This window comes from Hylobates moloch, unplaced genomic scaffold, assembly GCF_009828535.3.
Source record: "Hylobates moloch isolate HMO894 unplaced genomic scaffold, HMol_V3 SCAFFOLD_8, whole genome shotgun sequence".
NCBI classification, from domain to species: domain Eukaryota; kingdom Metazoa; phylum Chordata; class Mammalia; order Primates; family Hylobatidae; genus Hylobates; species Hylobates moloch.
This window is the reverse complement of record NW_026652283.1, coordinates 26,183,069-26,198,070: the sequence shown is the minus strand read 5'-3', so window position 1 is coordinate 26,198,070 and position 15,002 is coordinate 26,183,069. Positions and strand designations below refer to the sequence as shown.

At 39.0% G+C, this 15,002-nt stretch overlaps 1 protein-coding gene across 9 annotated transcripts in view; it reads right to left on the bottom strand.

Moving 5' to 3' along the window:
- The window catches only part of LOC116472806 (liprin-beta-1), a 160,724-nt gene that overhangs the window by 104,746 nt on the left and 40,976 nt on the right, over positions 1-15,002 (bottom strand). For all 9 annotated transcript variants that reach the window (XM_032159905.2, XM_032159906.2, XM_032159910.2 and 6 more), the window contains exon 2: positions 548-635. The gene's annotated coding sequence lies outside the window, so the exon portion shown is untranslated. The remainder of the gene's footprint in view (positions 1-547; positions 636-15,002) is intronic.

Below are 15,002 nucleotides of genomic sequence, written 5' to 3'. Positions count from 1 at the left end.
CATTTGTAGAATGAATATGGAATCGAATTAATCAAATGCCTGTCACTTGGTAGAAGCTCAATAAATAGTAGTTATTATTACTGAGCAAGAGAAATAGGGAGAAAGTGGGTAAAAATGCTTGTGGGCAGCCAACACCTCATATTCTAAGCCTACTGGGCCATTAATGGGTCAACCAGCAATCTCGCTGATGTAGATAAGGTGGTGAAATGGTCTGTGAGGTGAAGAGTGATGAAGGACTCAAGAAGAGGGCTGTGCTTTTTATTTTATGTTCTACCAGGTCTGTGTTTTCATTCTCAGTGCCAAATGAAGATTTGCTCATCGCCTGCCACGCCGCGTCTAAATCCTACAGCCACCTGTGTTATTCATACTACTCTTAGAATTTACAGGTTTTAAAATGGGGAGCGGATACAAACACTCCTAGACTTAATGAGTAGACTCACTAGAGTCAAGTAACTTTACTCCCGGAAAAAAATTCACACACACTGAGAGGTAATTGCAGGCTTTAGAAAGTCTGAAAGGAACCATGGCCAGAAGTGAGTTCACTTACGTTTTTAAAAAGCAGGTTTAATGCTGATTTATTTCAGTTCTTCAAATCTTGGATGTACTTAGCAAAGTGATCCACACGTTCTTTTATACTGAAAAGAAACAAATACAAAAATAACAAGTTAAAATTATACATCAGAAAACATAAAAGTGGCAAATGGCTGATTATATAAAGAATATTAAACTAGATAACATGAGTATAATTAAAAACAAAACGTGTTAAGGACTTCCTTCCATCCATCCTTTCTCTCCTATCCTCCTTCTTCCTTCTTCCCCGTCCAGCACTCCACCCTTCTCTCCCTTCCTTCCTCAGTTACTGGACAACCTCAAATATTCCCTGATGACTAATTTTTCTGCTGAAGCCACCATCATTAATTTTTATAGCACAAAGTAGTAGTAGCACATGGTAGGTACTCTGTGAATGTTTGTTGAGTAAATGAATGAACCACGGTTTTGCAATATTTTGTCGTTAAGGTAAAAAAAAAAATAGGAAATGTCCACAATTTATTATTTTGTTGTCCAACAGGAACAAGTTGTAGACAATATGTAGAAATACATATACTGTTTCTGAATTGAGTTTCTGATTCTCTTATCTCTTTTAAATAACTCATGCTTAGGGGAAAAATCCCCATTAGTATATATGGGCACATACATCTTCACCATGATACAGTAATAAAATATGTTTTGGTACTAAAAGAATATTTAAGAAGAGTGAAATTTCCTTTTGAGATGCCCTCTCTTCAAATACCTCAGAACTACCTGCACCCAAAGGAGAAAACAAGGTGTCTCCCAGTTAAATACAAGAGATATTGCCACACGTGTTTTACAAATGCATACAGAGTCAGGGTCAGTCCTAGACAAAATTATGATGTATGGATGTGGCTGTTTCCTTCCTTCTAACTGTCCTTTTGAGGATTCATTAACCCCAGATGTTTAATCAAGTAAGGAAGCAAAAGGATCGGCTCCAAGGTTGCAACAACTTAATGGATATCCTTCATAAGGATATTTTTATTTAAAAAAAAAAAAAGCTTCACAAAAGGCAGGTGCTTAACAGTGAAATAAAATGCATTACTGACTATGGAATTTCAGAAATGAATCGGGGTGTGGATTTTCATCGTGGAATTTCTCCACAACCCATTAAATCACATCAGGTAAGTATCTGTCCATTCTGCTTTCTCCTACCACTGGCTTCATATATGGCCCATATATACACACCAATCCCAGCAAATCTTAAGCAATTTACTATATACAAACAGGCAAGCTCAATTTTAAGACTAGGGTGTGCTCTGAAAGTAAACATTCATGTTAATGAGCAGTTTTCAAAGTGAGCTCCTGGGAATCCCACCCTAAGGTGCTTCTTAGAGCAGAGGCAGAAGTGAGTGGATGTGCGGCCATGGGCACAGCGATTTCACTTTCATCTGTTTCATACTTAGACACTTAGACCCAAGATTTAGTTGGAGAAGTGGTTCCTTGAGCTGCTTATGAAAGAGCTGAAACCATCAATGTTACCAAAGAATAATTAGATTAAAATCTAGTGCAGAAAATCCCAGTCAGTCCACAACACACCTTATCTAATACCAAAATCCAACCACCACCTGTCATAGGGCCTTTATGGTAAAATACAAGTCCCAACCTGAGTCCCAGGGCAGAGGTCAGCCTGGGTCTGAGCAGACAGGAGCTGGGCCTTCTCTTCTTCCCTACTTAGCCCCCTCATCTCCTGCTCTGGAATGTCATAAGCAGAAGGAAGGGCACCTATACTTCCATGAGGACTCAGTCAACAGTAAGAGGGCAAGATTAGGCTGCAGGGGGGAGGCTGCAGATGTTCACAAGATGGAGAAGCAGAGGTCTCCAGCAGAGAACAAGACATTGCAGGTTTCTGCAAGTCAGTCACTTCCCAGGCCCTGTCCCAATCCCCACCAGCCTCTTTGCTGGGAATTCCATGTGCAAGGTTTACATGCTTCACCTGGATCAAGGCTCTTGGCTAGGAATGAGAAAGGAGAAAATTAGTAGAACAGTTTAAAAAGAAGAAGAAGAAAAGGCCGGGCGCGGTGGCTCACGCTTGTAATCCCAGCACTTTGGGAGGCCGAGGCGGGCGGATCACGAGGTCAGGAGATCGAGACCACGGTGAAACCCTGTCTCTACTAAAAATACAAAAAATTAGCCGGGCGTGGTGGCGGGCGCCTGTAGTCCCAGCTACTCGGAGAGGCTGAGGCAGGAGAATGGCGTGAACCCGGGAGGCGGAGCTTGCAGTGAGCCGAGATTGCGCCACTGCACTCCAGCCTGGGCGACAGAGCGAGACTCCGTCTCAAAAAAAAAAAAGAAGAAGAAGAAAAAACCTATGTTCTATAAAATCCAATTCAAAACAATATGTAAAATGAAAAAAAGCGGTGGGGGATGGGGCGGAGATGGGAGGAGGATTATGAGAAAATAAGCATTGCCTGAATGTGCTCCAGAGAAATTCACATTAACTAATAGGCACTGAGTATATTCAATCCCTCCCTCAGCACAGAGCTCTGATTATTTGGCCTAACCAGGACTGAATGCACAAAAACATTTATAAACATGAACCATTATATTTTTTGAGTTTTCATCACAGGACTTGTTTAAGTAAGTCAAAGATGTTCTTTGTTCTACAGTTTTGATCAAATGAAAAGAGACTTTAGTCATTTCCTCAGAAACAGACTTAAGCTATAAATACTAACTAACCAACATAGCCGCTCGCAAAAATCTCAATGACAAGTTTAATTTGAAAACAGGAACACATTATCGAACTGAAAAGTAAGCCATAAAAAAATCCAAACCCATGCAAACAACATTCCTAGAAGAAAAACCCTTAGTGAAATGACAAGCATAAATACAAATAGCTTTTTATTTGACTCACAAACCTATCCCATACATAGAGAAGCAAAAAAGAAACCAGTCTATATTTGGGTCCATTTAATCAAACAAACTCTTAACATCCTGCCCACAACCTCAGGTCTCAAATTCCAAGATAATTCTCCAAACATTAAATAAATGATTTCTATGGATCTCTATGAGACAAAAAACACATTTGTTACTATTGCTTATTTTCTAAATCCCTTTGCTATCCTAAAGTATGACTATCATGAGACTAACATGTTAAACAGTCATTAAAAATCAAAGTTTCTGTTTATTATAATACATAATGCCATATTTCAGCCTTCAAAACAAAATGGAATCTATAGTCTCCTTTCAGATATGACTTAAATGTCTAAAGCAAGGGTCTGTAAGAAGGCCAAATGTGGGTCTGCCACCTGTTTTTGTAAATAAAATTTTATTGGAACACAGCCACACCCATACATTTACATTTTGTCTGTGGTTGATTTTTCCAAGACACAATGACAGAGTTGAGTAGTAGCAACAGGGATTGTAAGATCCACAAGTATAAAATATTTATATCTGGCCTTTTAAGAAAAGATTTGCTGACCTCTGGTCTAAAAAACCTGCTACTCCAGTAGACTGTCTTAAAATAAGAAATGCTAATCCTGGTGTAGTCATGTTGCCAGATAATTACCTAAGTCACTTAACCTTTAACTGCTTTAATTTTTTCATTTATGATACACTAATTGTGATATTTGTTGGGAACTCATATACCACGGAATATTTTAAGAGCTTTACTCTTAGTAAATAAACAACAAATTTGCTCATTTAATTCTGACAAATATCCTAGGAAAGAAGTAAATTATTTCCATCTTCTAAATGAGATAATCGAGGCAGAGGGGTTAAAAAACTTGCCCAAGGAGAAATCAGGACCAGAACCCAGGCAGTCCAGCTCCAGAGCTCATTTCTTAATCTTTATGCCACGTTGATAATACTTTCCATTTCATAAATTATACAAAATAAAATCTCAAAAGGTCTGTTAGTTATGTTAGGTCAATCCAGTAAAATATACCTCTGCACAATTTAGGTTAAGATACCTAAAATAAGACTATACATGGACTTCCATGGACTTTTAAGACCCATCTAAGATTAGAGCTAATCTTGGGGTACTGGGAATATAAAAGCCTATCATATTCTTTATTTTTTATCGTAAATAATCAAAGAATCAAGCTAACTGACCAATATCTATCTTTCCCTTGGTAAGTAAGGCCTCTCCAGGAAATTCAGGCCCTTCAGAAAGGCTTCAGGAGGAAGACTTAGCAGAAAGACTCTAAATCTTCCAAGTTTGTTCCCATCTAGTCTTACCCGCCACCAAGTAGCCATCTGAGAAAACACTGAGTAAGCATCAACAGAATTTACGGAAAGATTGTTCTCAGCCTGGCAAAAAGAGCTCTATCCAGCCACAACCATCACATGGTCAGGAAGATGTCCCCTTGCTGAATCACCCCCACCACTTCCTGAAGTTCTCTGGGATTTTGGGAGGAAATATGTCACCTAAATGTGACTCAGTGCCCTTCTGTACTGAAAGATAGGTTTATATGATTCCAAATAGAGAGAAAATATGGCACTAAATTACTCATCACCAATTCATGTGCAGAGATGGTCTTAACCTTTGTGTTGTTGTTTTGGGCTTTTTTTTTTTTTTTTTAAGAGACAGGGTCTCACTTTGTCATCCAAGCTGGAGTGCAGTGGTACAATCACAACTCACTACAGCCTCGAAAGCCTGGGCTCCAGCAATCCTCTTGCTTCAGTCTCCTGAGTAGCTAGGAATACAGGTGTACGAGCTTGACTCGTTTATTATTTTATTTTTTTGTACTGATGAGGTCTCACTTTGTAACCCAGGCTGGTTTCTAACTCCTGGTTTCAAGTAGTCCTTCCACCTCAGTCTCCCAACATGCTGGGATTAGAGGCATGGACCACTGCACCCAGCCTTTAACCTTCTTTTTAATCACGCTAGTCTCCAACTGGTTTTCAATGTCTGCAAAGTAAAGTCTAGATCCTTGAGTTTGACACTAAAGACCTTCCACATCTTGTCTTTCTAACTTTTCCAACCTCATCTCCTTCTATGTTTGGTCTTCATGCTTCCAGGATGGCCGGCTTTGTCTTCAGTATATCATATCTACTCCTGTTTCTGAGGCCATACTCATTCTGTACCCTTTGTTAAAGACCCTATTTTTTCCTCTACTACCAACATCAAAACCTCTACTAGCAACACACTCAAAACCATATTTGTGGCTCAAATATGGTTTTGGCTTCTTAGATCTTGCCCAAATCATGAAGCCTTTTCATATTATGTCCCTATGTAGTCTTCCTTTTCTCTCATTGCCAACACCCGTTACTATTTCCACCACCCATTCATTCGGGTATTTAATCACATATTAATGTTCACTGGTTAAATATTCCAAAAGTCTGTTTTGCTTTCTCAATGAGACATTGTTCCTCAAATAACAGATTCTTTCAAATAGACACTTGGCATTTTCAAATTGTAGATGAAGAGTCCCTGACAAGTAGAGCTAACTTAGCTGAGAAGCAAATTCAAATGACAAGCTTGGGCTGTGTTAGTTACATGGAGCCCAGCCAACCAATAAACATCTGCATTCCAAGAAAGCTTTGTTTTCTGACTATCTAGTAATTCTTATGAGCAGACTTCAAACTTATTTCTTTGTGGGATTGTTAGAAAAAAGCCAGCGGTCAGTCCTAGCAATGAAAGTGAAGATCAAGTGGTACAAGGAAGTGATAGCCCTTAGCCAATAAAATAAATAGACATTAAAGAGATGAAGAAATTACATGTTATGGTATATCTGCAAATCTGAGGATGGATGAGGGCTTGGGATTCATGCCTCATGCTTTAAAGGGTTTAGTGTGCAGTTTTTCCTGTGTTCCCACACTACTAAGCACTGTGCTGTAAATACTAGCTCAATGAATAATCTGAAAATCCCATGTCCCAAAGTCCTCAGTGAACCCATTTTCCATGCCAAAATAAAGGTCAATGTAGTCAATTTCCCTCGAGGTTGCAAAATTTTAGTATTTGCAATATCTATTGACATATTACATCAAACAAGGCCCACGTGTTTTTAAATTAACATGTTGCTTTGCAATCATATTTGAAGTGTTTAGTAATGGCTTGCTTTCTTTGCCAATACTGCCAAATTATCTTTATTTTCCACAGTAAGATCCTAATTCAAAGATTCTGAGCAGTTGTGAAATTCAAAAGTTGTCATTCTTTGAAAAGTTTGACTGAATTGACTGAAATGATTAAAGTCTGTCATAAAGTTTTATATAAAAGTAAACATATGTACAGTAACATGCTGTATGAGACTGTACTGGCAGCCTAGTGAAGAAAAGAACATGGTTTAGCTTCCTGGTATACGAACTACATACCAATTTTTCTTTGTGGCAAATACTTTAAAACTTTATTTTATATGAGAATAATATGGACTGAAGTGCAAAATTTACATAACAATGTATTAAAACTATATAAAATATGAATTATAGTGTAAAAATTACATAACAATATATTTAAACAGTGGGTTTCAATTCAGTTGGGGGCAAGAACTTTAGAGTAGATGTTCCCATTGTTTGTACACTTCTTGAAGCATCAGGGTAGAAATCAGAGATTGTGGATTATAGTCAGTCATCATGTCCTCAGAGGAAAAAAGCATTCTATAAATGTCCTGAAATATGTTCTATTCTCTTTGAAAATGTGACAGAAATGACTGTGCCACTCTCAAAATTTGGGCATCCATACCCAAGAAATCCTGTAAAATCAAGTATTTCCACTAAATCACTAACCAATGTGTTATTGAAAATATCACTCAAAAAATATGAAGTCAAACAACTGAGATCCCACAAGCATTGTGAAAGGCCATTCTGAACTAATGTGAAATTAGTATAGTGATTGAATAAAAACAATGACTTCAGCCCACTGGTATATAACACTTTATCATGTCAGTAGAACTGCAGGAACTAACATACCCCAGTGAGGTCATCTGAAATGTGGGTTGGCCCATTATGAACTGTATCATTACTGACCCAGCAAGAACAGTAGAGACTCTTTCCCATAAAATGCCCCACGTGGAACAGGCACATTTTCATTGTCAGATTACAACCATGATCTCTGCATCATGTGTGTTTAAGGAAAAAAAAATGGATTGGTGGGTTCATCTCCTCCATTTTCCCTCTCATTTTACCATGGACCAGACTGATAGATGCTTTTTCGGTGGGTAAATTGGCAATTGACGATGCTCATCAAAAGCCCTAAAAATATATAATAGCCTTTGGCCCATCATTCTACATTTATTAGACTTACAAGAAAAACCTGGAAAAATGAGCAAAGATAAATATATACTCTTTTCACAAGAATGTTATAATATTTATAATTAAAAAATGGAAACAATCTAAATGTTTGTACACTGAGGTACATCCATCAGAATATTAAGCAGAACCAGGTTACAGGAGTGGTTACCAATAATTCATGACATAGAAGGACACTCATGATATACTAAAGGATCTGCTTTTTCATAAATATACACACACATAAAAGTCAGGAAGAATATGGTTTTCAACACTTTCTTCTTCCCCTTCGTCACAGATCCCAGAGCAGTCTACTACCAGTAACATCTTTAATTAGAGAGAGATGTGGGAGGAGAGATGAAAGGAGAGGTATATGCACATTTTTTATTTTTATTTTTTATTTTTATTTTTTTCTTTGAGACGGAGTCTCGCTGTTGCCCAGGCAGGAGTGCAGTGGTGCCATCTCGGCTCACTGCAAGCTCACACCATTCTCCTGCCTCAGCCTCCCGAGTAGCTGGGACTACAGGCGCCCGCCACCACGACCGGCTAATTTTTTTTGTCTTTTTAGTAGAGATGGGGTTTCACCGTGTTAGCCAGGATGGTCTCGATCTCCTGACCTCGTGATCCGCCCGCCTTGGCCTTATGCACATTTTTTCAAAACCCCTCCCACCCCCGGTCAGTGGGTCTTGTGTCTCCCTCTGAGGTATGCTACCATACGACAACATGTTGACAGTGGTTGTCACTGTGTGGCAGGATTTCAGATTAATGTGATTTAATTTTTCATTTTGTTTATCTGTATTTTATAATTTTATTATAAACATTAGGTATTGTTTTTGTCAAAGGAAGCAAGCAAGATGACTTAGAGGGTAGAATTTGAAATCAATCAGCCTGACTTTTAATACTCCATGTCCACAACTTTTAGCTATATGATCTGTCAAGTTACTTAGCCTATCTAAGCCTCAAGTTTTCTCATCCAACAAATAGGCAGAATAGTATCCAACTATTTTATTATTAGAGAAGCTAACAGAACTGCATATTTGATAAAGGAATGATTACTATATAGTATGTAAAATACAACTTCATTTAAGTGTATATATTTTAAGAAAAAAATTGAAATCCTAGTCTTGTTGGGAAAAAAATAAATATATGGCGAAAATTTCATCTGCAATGGTAACCAAAAATGCATATTAAACAGCCATGAGTTACCATTTTACATATACCAAAACACAAAAGAAATCCTAACACTCACTGGTGGCGATGTTGTGGAACTCTAAATAACAATAAGTAATTGGAAATATCTGAATATCCATTATTAGAAGGATGGTAAATGGTTTAATTAATTTGGGGAAGTCAAAGCAATAAAATTAAGAAATTATCAAGGCTATAATGCTAAAGACCATGGAGAACAGGATCTAAAATATCTATACTTGGAAACTGTATAAAATGTAGGCTGGACGCAGTGGCTCACACCTGTAATCCCAGCACTTTGGGAGGCCAAGGCAGGTGGATCATGAGGTCAGGAGTTTTGAGACCAGCCTGGCCAACATGGTGAAACCCTGTCTCTACTAAAAAATACAAAAAAGTAGCTGGGCATGATAGCCAGTGCCTGTAATCCCAGTTACTCGGGAGGCTGAGGCAGGAGAATTGCTTGAACCCCCTGGGAGGCAGAGGTTGCAGTTAGCCGAGATTGTACCATTGCACTCCAGCCTGGGCAACAGGGCAAAACTCTGTCTCAAAAATAAACAAACAAAAAAATGTAGATATATGCACAGGAATGATTGAGGTGAGTAGGAACATGTGAGAATGAGGACGGAAGACCTCTTGACAGAAAGCCAGTGGACAAGAAAGCAGAGGGGTGAATTAAAGAGTACCTTCAGCAGTCAGACCAGAAGGCATAGTCAGCCATCCAACTATTTATGTATAGCCATACAACTATTTATGTTGTATGAAAGATAATACGAGACTTCTACTTTGTAGGTGTGTTTACAGTATTTAATATATCAGTGCAATAATGTGTATATTATTTATAATAAATATACATACTGAAGGAGATGCTCACAAGTTTGATGACAGCAGTACCCTGATGAAAAAGGTTCAGAGCCCACTGCAGAAGGCTTTAAAGCAGGAGAAAAATCAACATCAAATTAGAATTTCAGAAAGATCATTTTGTGGTCTTTTTTCTGGAGACCACACCAGAGGATGAATTTGGAGGCAGGGGATGCAATTATGGTTTCAGGGCCATGAACTAGCAGTGAGAATGCAGGGAAGAGGAAAACTGAGAAAAGCATTTAGGGGATTCAGTTGGGGCATGAAGGAGCAGACATCACTGATGACTCTATGACTCTGGTTTCTGACTTTTTTCTCTGTGGTAACAGAGAATTCAGAAGACATCAAATAAAGTGGCAGGGGGTGCATAATTAAATTTTTATCACATTCGAGTTCAAAAGCCTATGGAACCTCTTGGTGAATACATATACAATGTAGTTGGAAAAACAGGTCCAGAAAGTTTAGTAAAAATCCCTGGGTTCATTCATGGTTGAACTTCATCCGTTTAAAAGTGGTCAGCAACAAGATGGGTTTTTGATAAATTCACCGGGAAAGAACACAGGTCATGGAAGCAAAGCCATTAAATAATTTTAGGAAGGAAGGTTCTAAAAGACGGGAGAAGTCCAGGAGAGGATGGAGGGAGAAGGCTGGCTAGGGAAGCCGGCTCTGTTAAGTGACCCACTACACCCACAAGCCCTCAGTGATTGAGAACATCCTGGCATCATATCTGCTTCCAAAGCAAAACAAGGCCCCTCCACTTCCATCCTTCATCCTTACACAGTTGGAAGCTGAATGAGATGGGCTTGGTGAAGAAAGATGTAACACTGGCATTCTTAACTTCTACAGAAATCAGTAATTAAACACACTATCCTAAGCTTAACATATCAAGACATTCTAGAAAAAGAACATTCTCCCCTGCAAACTTTGATTTTTAAATAGTCAACCAATACAAAAAAGAATACAGCAGTACTTTTTGAGATTAAGAGCAAAATCTCCCTAATGAACCAGAAAACATGAAAAAATAACTTCTAAGACTACTGTGGCTACATTTGCCTAACTGCCTGACCAGCATTAATGACAACTTCTCTTTCTTATGAGATCCCATGACCCTTCTTCTTCATGACACCATCAAGGGCTGTAGATTTTTGAGGCCACTATGGGTCCATGCCATGTCCTCTCTTAAGAGGAAAGATGAGTTAGATTAAAGGCAAATTTGATACTTTTCCCATTGCCCTTAAAAATTAAAAAGTCTGGCTGGGCACCATGGTGAGAGCCTGCAATCCCACCTACTTGGGAGGCTGAGACAGGAGGATTGCTTAAGCCCAGGAGTTTGAGGCCAGCCTGGGCAACACAGCAATACCCCATCTCTTAAATTTTTTTAAGTCCAGAATGTCTCCATAATGATACGGGATATAAACTTATCTTGGGTTTCAATCAGTGTCCTGACAATATCTACTTGATCTGAATGCTGAGCCAGGATTAAACTTCACTGAGACTGAACAACCTTTCCAGACTTTAAAATACCTTCAGTATTTGAAGTTTTAAAACAATTTATTGTTTAAGTTAGATTTACCAGTTTATTTTTTTTCCTGAAACTTTCATTAAGGAAAATGTCAAAGATGTACCAACATAAGTAGATTAAGACAATGAAGTGCCAAGTACCCACGACCAGCTTCAATAATCACCACCCATGCCAATCTGGTTCCATCTATCCTCCCACCACCCACACTCCCATATTATCTTGCAGCAAATCCAAGAAATCCTATCATTTCTTCCATAAATATTTTAGTACATATGTCTAAAAGGTAATTGTAAGACTATTATCATATTCCCCCAAATTAGCAATAATTCCTATTGTTAAGGAGAGGAATTTCTATGCCAGCATCACCCCGTTTCTAGTCAGTGATCACATTCCCAATTATTTTATAAAAGTTGTATCTAAAAACCATTTGTTTAAATTAGGGTTTCATTAGGACCCACCACTGTGGTTGGTTGATAGATCTTTAAACAATGTTTCAACCCACAGGTTCCTTTTTCATCTTTTTTCTTTTTCCTTCCAAGTTATTCATGGAAGAAACTGAGTTATTGGGCCTGTAGAGTATCCCACGGTCTGAATTGTATTTGCAGGTACAATTTAATACATTCCAGTTCACCTTTAAAATTCACGTAGGTTAATTTTTCCTTATTGATATTCTGCCCTTTATTGATATAGATGAGAAAGACAGACAGAACAAAACCCGTGTGCTTTCCTCTTCTGCTCACACTGAGTAATATGGAAGATAAACTGAGGCACAATGTGCAAAGGTGCCACCAAATTGCCTTTGGGGCAGGAACAGTCTTATTATAAAGTAGTATTTAGATCCTAGGAACAGGGGTAGGAAACAGATGTTCCAGACTGATCCTTTCTTTCCCTCCTCAACTCCCTTTTCTGGTACAGAGCGGTTAGTAGGACGGGCTCTGGGATTTGGCTGAATCCCAGCTCCACTACTCGCTGACTGTGTGGCCTTAAACAAGCTGACTTAACTTCTCTGTGCTTCAGGGTCCTTATCTATAAAATGGAGATTCCATAATTCCCACTTACTGTGTGAGAATTAAGTGATGTAATTCACATAGAGAGCTTAGCAAACAATAAGCCCTCACCCACTCCCCCAAAAGTCCTCATTATTATCCATTTTTAGTAGTTGTTATCCGTAATTAAAAGTTAAAATCTCCTCCTCAAACTGAAGCTTAACTTTGAGGAACTACCTCTTTTCTTCACCCCTGCCCCCCACCACTATTCTAAATGGAGTTTTATCCTAAAGGCTTTTGATTCACTTGAGTTTTTACCAATTTCTGTCTAGAACAGTACTTCTGAAGAAAACCCATCCCTGCTATGCAATAATATACCTTCCATATTTTGCAAACAGCAGGTGGAGTCAGCTGTCCGAGAATACAATCACAGAGCTAATCTTCTATGGAAGAAGCATTCAAGTGAGAGACAAAGTTTTTTCTTTGACTATCACGGGCCAAACCTGGCATGTGGCAAAAAAACTTTCATAAGTTCTAATCTGCTGTGGCGGTGTCAGAGGTATCCTATGGTCTTAGGTTTTAATTATTAATAATGTGAAAGTTATCATTTAAAAAATGTATTCGATACCTACCGCTGGGCTACATGGTGTAGGGAACTAAAAAAACTTAATAATAAGGTAAAGTCTCTTTCTGGGAAAAAAAAATTTCATGATCCATTAGGAGAAGCATATTAATGACCTATAATGTAATCTAACATAATATGGTATGGCTGTCACATGAGATGGGCAGATGAAATACTAGGAAAAACCAGGAAAAAAAACTTATAATTAAGGGTAGTTATGGGGGCTATTTAAGAAGGAAAAGTGAGTAAGATGGAGAAATAACATGGTTAGGATGTAGCAAGATGAGCTGGTGAAAACGGATGGCAAAGTAGTGTTCAGAGAGGAAAGTTCGGGTTAGTACAATCATAGGATCCAGGGAATGAGAGAGCTTCAGAGAAGTCGTGAAGACAAACGATTGTAGGGGTTAAAAGAAGGAGTGAAGAAGTAAGAGCAATGAACGTGGACCCCTTCACTGTTTATAAACTCAGTATGAAAGAATGAAGAAAAGACGGGACACTGGGACACGGGCGACAGCATATAAGGGGTCATTAACTATGTGCTTAGGAAGGGGGACATCCTGAATGTTTTCATGCAGACAAAAGGTGGAGAGAAAACAATTGGACACGTGAGACAGGAAGGAAAAGAAGTGACCCTGGAGATAAAGAAATGCTGGCAAATGAATATAGAGAAATGATGAGGCGAAAAAAGAAAGAGAAGCCCTAGAATCAAGACGACTAGCTGCCAGATGTGTTTTGTTCTAGCCCACACCGTATTTCCAAAAATGTGACTTCAACATGTAGAGATTTCACTAGAAAACCAGATATTTGCTTTTTCTAGAGAAAACAGAAGATGGGGCAATACTGAGGCCAGCTTCCCCCGGACTCCAATCAGTGCTGCCCCTCCTTGGGCAAGGCCAGCATCCTGCAAATCTACAACAGCCCCTGCCTAACACCCCTTTCATTTCAATAATTTCGATGGCCCCTGTTGACATTTGAATTGTGTCGCCTGACCCAGATCTTCTCAATAAAATAAGGTAGTGATGTCATCCTTAGAGATTGAGTGGAGACTGCAGACTGGGACTTAAAAACTGTGTAAAAAGCATTCTAAGAGCTATTGAAGGAAATGGGTTGGGAAGTCAACAGGAGATGAAGAATCAAAGGACTGCCGTCTATTAATTAGTCTGCTGAAGAGACAGCAGTGATTCATCATTTTGCCTAGCAGTGCCCTACAGCCTGGAAGCAGCGGTCACAGGGCAGTCATGGCACAAGACAGGAAGACAAAGGGTTCTGGGGGCTACCAGGGTCCTCAGTGAGGTGACTGGCCAGCACCTGGCCTTGACAGGGAGTCAAAGGGGCTGGTGGCCTGGGACAATAGGAGAGGACGTCATGAGAACAAACAGCAGATTAGGAAGAGGGAGGGAGAGAGGCGGGAGAGACCTGGAAAGCAAGATGAGAAAGTTTTCCCCGGAATTATTCTGGCAGGAACTTGAAAATATTATCTGTATAAAAATATTAGCTGACAGACACACATCAAAGGCCAGATGGAAGACAAATTTGGAGACTGTTGAAGAAAAGTGAAAGCACGTATAATTAGCACAAGAGGGACTAGTTAGTCATGCAACAATTTACCTTTAAGGTACCTTCATCTCCCTGCCATTCAGCTTCCAGAAATCAACTAGAAAAGTATTTTCTTTAAACAACAACAATGACAGCAGTGAAAACAAGACCAGACTTGGTAAATCATAATGAAAAGGGCTCAGAGAATTTTATTTTTGTGAAAGGAGCTATGTGAATGTTTAGGAAGACTATTTCTAAACTACACACTTGACTCCCTTTCAAATATCCTTACATACAATTTTGGAGATAAAAAGTACACTCATTCTGTCTTCTTATATGCAGAGGACTATATATATTATCTCAAGTTTTGAAGAAGAAAGATCAAAAGTTCAAAGTTCAGTAATTTCTCACTGTCTCACAGGTTGAATGCATGTAAAAAGGTAAGCATTGGCCAGGCACGGTGGCTCACTCCTGTAATCCCAGCACTTTGGGAGGCCGAGGCGGGCGGATCACAAGGTCAGGAGTTCGAGACCAGCCTGGCCAATATGATGAA